Source organism: Ctenopharyngodon idella, chromosome 5 (assembly GCF_019924925.1).
Source record: "Ctenopharyngodon idella isolate HZGC_01 chromosome 5, HZGC01, whole genome shotgun sequence".
NCBI classification, from domain to species: Eukaryota; Metazoa; Chordata; class Actinopteri; order Cypriniformes; family Xenocyprididae; genus Ctenopharyngodon; species Ctenopharyngodon idella.
This window is the reverse complement of record NC_067224.1, coordinates 37,925,380-37,934,011: the sequence shown is the minus strand read 5'-3', so window position 1 is coordinate 37,934,011 and position 8,632 is coordinate 37,925,380. Positions and strand designations below refer to the sequence as shown.

At 34.6% G+C, this 8,632-nt stretch overlaps 1 long non-coding RNA gene across 1 annotated transcript; it reads right to left on the bottom strand.

Annotated features, from left to right (window-relative positions):
- Positions 1 to 724: 724 nt before the first annotated feature.
- LOC127512779 (uncharacterized) lies at positions 725 to 8,170 on the bottom strand. Its single transcript, XR_007930257.1, has 4 exons — positions 7,478 to 8,170; positions 6,865 to 7,130; positions 6,695 to 6,791; positions 725 to 1,567 (listed from the first exon to the last, which is right to left on the bottom strand). It is a non-coding gene; the product is annotated as an uncharacterized LOC127512779 (long non-coding RNA).
- Between the last annotated feature and the right edge of the window lie 462 nt (positions 8,171 to 8,632).

The following is an 8,632-nucleotide window of genomic DNA, read 5'->3' as shown; positions in this document are numbered from 1 at the left end:
AAGGGTTAGTTCACCCAAAAATGACATTTCTGTCATTAATTACTCACCCTCATGTCGTTCTAAACCTGTAAGACCTTCGTTCATCTTTGGAACACAAATTAAAATGTTTTTGATGAAATCAGAGAGGTTTATGACTCGTCCATAGACAGCAATATAATCAACACTTTCAAGGTCCAGAAAGGTACTAAAGACATTATCCTTATGTAGCTGCCGCAGTAAGCACAGTGAATTGGCAGATGCTGATCACTTGATCAGCATATGTGTGATGCTGACACAGGAGCCAGCCAATAATAAGTCGGCGTTCTGACGTAGAACCTGGAAGCGCTGGACATAAACGACTTAGGAAAATGACACAGAGAAGAGATTGTTGAATAAATTATTTTTGTTTTGTTTTTGCACACAAAAAGTATTCTCGTCACTTCATAAAATTAAGATTGAACCACTGCAGTCACGTCGACTGTTTTAACAATGTCTTTAATACCTTTCTGGACCTTGAAAGTGTCGGTTAAATTGCTGTCTATGGACGAGTCATAAACCTCTGATTTCATCAAAAATATCTTAATATGTGTTCCGATGAAGAATGAAGTTCTTACGGGTTTGGAACGACATGAGGGTGAGTAATTAATGACAGAAATTTCATTTTTGGGTGAACTAACCTTTTAAAAACTACAGTGACATCATCCAAATTTAATTTTTATTACTTTCTTACAGTTCTGTCCTAATTCATATCGTTTCTATCGCTGCTGTTCAACCTCCTTCCTATATAAGGATGATCATGGTCATGTAAGGAAGTTAGGCAAAGCCAAAAAGCAATTAGAATATGGTGAGCTAGTGAGTCTATTACACAAAGGGCAGGACTCAGTTAACCTCTACTAGAATTAAGTATTCATGAGAAATTAGAAGTGCACTAATGGACATGGAGATAACTGTAAGGTACAAGATTTTAAAAATTAAAATTCAGAAAGACTTCTCTGCGTAGTGGAGTTTATATAAATATTTTCAAAACTCTGCAGGAGTCTTGCTGTGCTAAATACCGGGCTGCATATTAAATCTCATTTGCCTCATGAAAATCTCATGAATTAATTTCCCCTGCTGATAAACTGACAGATCAACAGAACGTACAGTAGATTTTACTGGGCTTTTCTAATATGCGACAGTTCAGAGCTTAGCAAAAGCGCCTGCGTGGACCACGTCCGAGTTTGATTGATGGTCTGGAATGCAAAACGGTGGGCTAAAAATAGACTGATTGGCTGCCCTGCTGTGATTGGACAGCCTAATGAGTGCAGAGTGATTTTGCTCAGGTAATACTTCCCTCCGGTCCACCACCCATCAGCGGACAGACACTACGTTAGACTGGAAAGACGTGAGGATGGGGAAGATAATAAAATACGAGAGGGGAACAAAGAGACAGTTATAAAATGCTCTACTTGAGTCACTGCATGAATCATTTGATGCTGTCATTGTTTCAAGTATTTACTAATTCACTCTCATACTCGTTTAAACACACAGCAGTCCTGGTTTTGATCCAATCAGCAGCCCATGAAATTAAAGAGAGTTCATTTTTATCCTACAAGAAAAAAAAAGAAAAAAAACATGTTAATAGAACTGCATTTGTTTGATAAATACTATAGTAAAAATAGTAATATTGTGAAATTATTACAATTTAAAATATAAATTAATATATTTTAAAATACAATTTATTCCTGTGATGCAAAGCTGAATTTTCAGCATCATTACTCCAGTCTTCAGTGTCACATGATCCTTCAGAAATCATTCTAATATGCTGATTTGCTTCAAGAAACATTATCAATGTTAAAAACGGTTGAAAAGCTGCTTAATTTTTTTGTGGAAATCATGATTTTTTTTGTTTTCCAGGATTCTTTAATGAATAGAAAATGAAAAAGTTCAGCATTTACTTGAAATAGAAACCCTTTGTAATATTATAAATGTCTTCTTTACTGTCACTATTAATCAATTTTTCTTAAAAAAAAAAAAAAAAAAAAAAAAAAACATACTTAACCCAAACTTTTGAACAGTACACTAAAAATGCTGGGTTAAAAACAACCTAAATTGGATTGAAAATGGACAACCCCAGCAATTGGGTTGTTTTAACCCAGCGGTTGGGTTAAATGTTTGCCCAACCTGCTGGGTAGTTTTAATTAACTTAACTATATTGTTTAAAAATTACTGTATTGCTTGCTTAAATTGAACCAAAGTATGTTGGAAATTAACATTTATTAATAAGTATAATGAATAATAATTAAACAAAAATTTATTAAATATTCACCTTTTGATTATTATTGATGCCTCTAGTAATTATTTGTCTTATTTTTAATTTCCAACATATTTAGGGTTCATTTTAAGACAGGCATATAGTAATTTTTAAACAATAGTTGGGTTAAATAAAACTACCTGGCATGTTGGGCAAACATTTAACCCAACCGCTGGGTTAAACAACCCAATTGCTGGGTTTGTCCATTTTCAACCCAAACTGAGTTGTTTTTAACCCAGAATTTTTTTAGAGTGTAGTGTAGTTATAGTAAACCAAATACCTAATTAGTTATTATTTCTTCCATTAATTATGCATTTAAGATTACCTAGAAAATCATGATTCTATTAAATTATATAATAAACTATGTTCTATAAATGCACTGTATGTATACACATAACAATAACAGCTACCATAAAGATGAACAATAAAGACAACAAATGATACAAGAAAGAATATCGGTCATGGAAAATTCTGCAACTAAATGTGAGTCTCACTCCCAAAGCTTTCCAGTGTGTATGTGACCAATGATCACACAAGTTAAGGGTGAACAACAGGTCATCAGAATCACATACAGGCGTCTCAATTGACTCATGACTGCAGAAACAAGACGACCTGCAACATAAGTAAGAAATAAACTGACGACGGAACGTTGAAATATTGAAAATTAATGCACACCCCGAGGCGGTAATGTGGACACAACGTTATGCAGTCACACCTCAAAAGTGCATTCATTTTCAATAATTCACAGGTCTGGAATCAGAAATTTTACTTACAGTTACCACATACCATGGATGCAATTGTTCATTTCAAGACATTTTTCATGTCCCTAAAACTACTTATTTACAACACAGACAAAATGCCTGCTTAGAAACAGCCAAGTTGCTGTTACTAGTTTGAAACAGTCACTTGGATTTTAACTTCAAGGGATTGTTCACCTCATATCTTCGTTCCAAACCTTTAAAGGGTTAGTTCACCCAAAAATGAAAATTCTATCATTAATTACTCACCCTCATGTTGTTCCAAATCCGTAGGACTTTCGTTCACCTTCAGATCTTTTTGATGAAATTTGAAAGCTTTCTGTTTCTTTATGAACTTTTTGAAGCGTCAAAGTGTCAGCTGCGTAGGCTATCAATGGAGGGACAGAAAGCGGTTAGATTTTCATCAAAAGGTTTGTGTTCTGAAGATGAACAAAAGTCTTACAAATTTGGAAAGACATGAGGGTGAGTAATTAATGACAGAATTTTAATTTTGGGGTGAACTAACCCTCTAAAATGTACATAAGGGTCCAAACAGCATTGGACCCCACTAACTTTCATTGTAAGGACAAAAAACAAAGCAAAAAACAAAACTTCTGTTCCATAGAAGAAAGTCAATTATAAATGTTAGGAATGCTCATTTCTGAGTAAACAGTTGCACCTTTGCCTAATTTATTTATATAAACTGAGCATCAATTTGCAAAGAATTCAGCGATTTGATCTAGAACCATCATGTGGTTGACCAGTTCATAGCAGTGCAGTTACACAACATTAATCAAGACATCTGTCAGCCAATCAGAATCAAGCCTTCAACCACAGTGTGGTATAAATGGTACAATAAACAGGACGCGAGCGAGAACAAAAGAGCTAAACTGATTATACACCCCTTGACATTTCAACACACACCACATTCAAACATATTCTGTCGCATGGATATGATTTGCATAAATTTATAGAGTGTGTGAGTGTGTGCCCAGGCTCGATGCTCCCCATTGATCATCATCTAAAAGGCTTGTAGTGATTTTTGCAGGCAGTCCTTTGAGATAACAGTTATGTCCTACTGTTATATCCAATGACGCAAACACAAAACAAAGCAGGCGTTGCATGGACGTGAGGGCAAAGCATAATTACACACACACACCACACACACACACACACACACACACACAAACTCTCCCACTGCTTTCTTCCATCCTGTCAAGGGGTATTTGTAAGTCACCTGAAGCCTATTAAAGCGATTTAAGCAGAGAAATGAATCACTGAACTCAATGTCATTTATTAGCATCTCAGGTAACGTGGAGAACCAGCTACGTGAAAAACAAGCGCTGACATCCAATCAGCAATCCATTCAGCCCATGGTATCTCAATGACAAAGGGTGAAGTATATTTTATATAACATTTTATGAAGATTAAAGGTAAATTGTGTAATTTCTGCACCCTTAGCAGCACCAAAAAGAATAAGTTGGAGTGTTCCTGAAGTTTAAAATCTTTTGAAAAGAGATTTGAAGTTTCAAGGTTAAGCCTTGAGTTGATTAGTTTTAAGTTGTAATATATTCCTTTCTATATGCTGAGGTGCTGTGAGTTTAGGTGGTTACTAAAGCTCAAAGTGCAAGTTCAAGTTAAGCTCAATCAACAGCTTATTGCATAATACTAATTACCAAAAAAAAGTCAATATCCACTTATAAGACACTTACAATAGAAGTGAATGAGGTCAATTTGTAAACATTAAAAAATACCGTTTCAACAGTATAGTCAAAAGACATGAAATATATGTGTTAACGGGATTTGACAAGAATGAAAACAACTTTACAGCTCAAACAATACAGTTTTTAACATAAGAATTAATAAAAGTGATTTTTATAGCATTATAAGCAGTGTTAAAGAGCTCATGAACTGCATTGTTTTATTGTTTTATAATGTTTCCTGGGGTGCTCTTATAATGTTAGTATGATTTTTACATCAAAAATTGTCATAACGCTCTGTTTTAAGGGGCGTGTCTGCTGTGAGACTTCAGTGTAAACGCCCACTGCTGTGATTGGCTAACATCTTTGCATATGAAAGTATTACACATGGAACAGCGGAACTCTCAGAAACTTTTAGTGTGTTTTTACTATAACAGCTTTAAAGGTTAACTAATCGTGAAAAGTGTTGATTATAGCATTGCATTTAGATCTATGGTTTTATATTTAGATCGTGGCATGAAAGGTCGCAGTGATGAACATTGTAGCCGATCACAGACAAGTTGAGCACATGAATGCAGGGATCTTGTCATTGCAACTCGATTTCTGCACACTAACGAATGCTTTCATCATAACTAACAGTGCAAACGGGATGTAAATAAGAGATTTATTATAACGGGAGTTTTTCAGAACTCAGTCACTGATAAACTTCAATGTTTGATTGTCAGCTCCAGCACACGCTGTTTGATTGACAGCTCTAGGGATTGTAAAGGGAGCGTTCTTTGATCGTGTTCTATATATAATTTAATCACATTTTAAATAACAGATCATTTTCATCCTACTAAGAGAGACAATGTGAAGTTGACTGCTTAGTCACTGGTTTGATTTACTGACAGACAAAGAACATCTGACTGTACATGAATCATTACAAATCAGAATTCACTGGTCACAGATCAGGGATTAGATTTAACACAGTTACTTACATGTTGTTGCATTACTGTCAAGTCCATATAGTAACAGTCTGTTTGCAAAGCCTGCTCCAAAATGTGATTGCTTTACCAAAAAATCCACAGTGAAATGTACTAAATACAAATAAATAAAGCTCAACTGAGACATTCACATTGTTGAAAATAAATAACCATATTCCTAGCATTAGGATCCTTTAGAAGATAATGTTATTTTTAGCCCAGCGAGTGATCCTGTGCTCTTCTCTTCTCGTCATCTCACTAATTCTACAGTGGGTGGGGCCAAAGTTGCAATGATGAAGTAGGTGGTCATTATCATGGGCTTGGTTACAATAAAATCTTTTTTTTTTTTTTTCACTGCTTCATGAAGCTTCGAAGCTTTAGGAATCTTTTGTTTCGAATCAGTGGTTCGGAACGCCAAAGACGCGTGATTTCAGTAAACGAGGCTTCGTTACATCATAAACGTTTTGAAATTTCAATGGTTCACCACTGGGAGGCGTGACTTTGGCAGTTTGATACACGCTCCGAACTACTGATTCGAAACAAAAGATTCGTAAAGCTTTGACACTTCATGAAGCAGTGTTTTGAAATCACTAGATATTGTTGAATAAAGTCGTTATTTTGTTTTTTTGGTGCACAAAAAGGATTCTCGTCGCTTCATAACATTAAGGTTGAACCACTGCAGTCACATGAACTGTACTAAATATGTCTTTAGTAACTTTCTGGGCATCTGAAAGTGTTAATTATCCTGCTGGCAATGGAGGCCTCACTGATCCATCAGATTTTATCAAAAATATCTTAATTTGTGTTCTGAAGAAGAACAAAGGTCTCATGGGTGTGGAAAGACATAAGGGTGAGTAATTAATGACAGAAATTTCATTTTTGGGTGAACTAACCCTTTAACTTGGTGCTGCCCTCTGCAGGTCAGGTGGAGTGCTGTCAACCTACAGCTTATTAATGACTCTTAATGTAAAACTGCAATATGAGAAAGCATTTTAATATAAAACAAAAAACATATTTCACCTTTAAATCCAGGGTTTCCAGAGATCAGAAACAAAGCTTGCCCTCAGAGAACAGCCTGGGCAATCAAATTGCACGTGATCTGTGTAATCCAAGTAAGCTGCAATCAAAACTATAATAAATTCCCAAGGCAAAAAGTTGTTATTGATTATCACTGCCTCTGATTTTCTCACCATCAGTAAAGTAGCTATTCTTCTTTTCACCTTGGTACCACCTACAGATGCAGTTTTATCTCCCAAGGCCTCCTTCTGCCACCCCAAGGACTGATGGGACGCATAGTGACACGGTCACCTCCTAAGGCACATCCCTCTCTCAACTGCGACAGCCTGTCAATATTCCTCGAAAAAGCTGTCAATCAAGCTGTCATCTGTCCAGACATGCAGACAATGTGTTGAGGAAGGGCAGAAACTGATGAGTGATGGTGGGTAGGTGTCTCAGGCTGTGATAATGATAATGAGGATTATGGCAAGTATGATTCATGAAGCAAAACGCTTAGACATCTGTCCAGCAAAGTCTTGATTGGTAACAAATTGGGGAAAAAAAAATATCGGGAAAAACAACAGTAGCTTAAAATGCACTGATTTAAATGACAAAGTGTATTTGCACATGAAACCACAGTATATTTATTACAAAGTGCTTTGAGTTTAATGAGCTATTAAAGTAACAAATTAATTGAGAAACTGAATTCTAATTTACTGACTAATCCTTCATGCTATAAATGAGACGGTTGAAGCTTTCATGTAACAAATACAAATTGTTCATTTTAGGCCGATTATATTGATTTACCTTGTGTAACATTCTTCAGAAGATGAAACAGGCTGCCATGTTGCTGTTCTCAATAAATCGCTGTCCTTTCAAACATACACACATAAACACAAAACACTCTAAAACACAATGGAGCTTAACAGTCGTGTTCTGAGAGTAAAAATCTCATTCACTTTCTCCATAGAGAAATTGATTTTTAACAATAAGTTATAAACCCTTCACGAATGATCTACCATGCGCTCTGAAGTTGTTAAGTGATGATATTGAAGCCACTTCAGATTTCATTTTTAAAACAGCTGAATAGCTGAAATGCTGAAGTCTATATATTCGTATTATAATTCATAGGTTACTTTGAAATAAACCATTTTTTTTTTTTTTTACCTTCAGTAACACTTTACAATAAGGTCTCATTCGTTAACATTAGTTAATGTATTAACTAACATGAACTAACCATGAACAATACATTTGTTACAGTTTTTATTAATCTTTGTTAATGTTAGTTAATAAAAATCCAGTTGTTCATTGTTTGTTCATGTTAGTTCAGTGTATTAACTAATGTTAACCAATACAACATTTGATTTCCATAATGTACTACTAAATGTTGAAATTAACATTAACTAAGATTGGTAACACTTTAGTTTAGAGTCTAATTCTCACTATTAACTAGTTTCTTATTAGCATGCATATTACTAGGATATTAGCTGTTTATTAGTACTTATAAAGCACATATTGATACCTTATTCTGCATGACCATATTCTACTTTCCTAATCCTATACCAATTCCTACCCAATACCTAAATGTAATAACTATCTTACTAACTGTTAATAAGCAGTAATTAGGAGTTTGAGGCAAAAGTTGTAGTTAATAGTTAGTTAATAATGAGAATTGGACCCTAAACTCAAGTGTGACCTTAAGATTATTAAATACTGTAGAGGTATTGTTCATTCTTAGTTCATGTTAACTAAAGTAGTTTACTAATGTTTACTAATGAAACCTTATTGTAAAAGTGTTACTGATCATAGTGCTTCATGGGCTGTACCATTCATTTAATCAAGAAAACAAAGTACAATTTTGTCTTTTTCTCAGATTTTCAAAGGATTAAAATTGGTTTTAAAAAAAAAAAATAATATTTAATATTTTTAATATATATTTTTGAAATCCCTATGAGGAATATG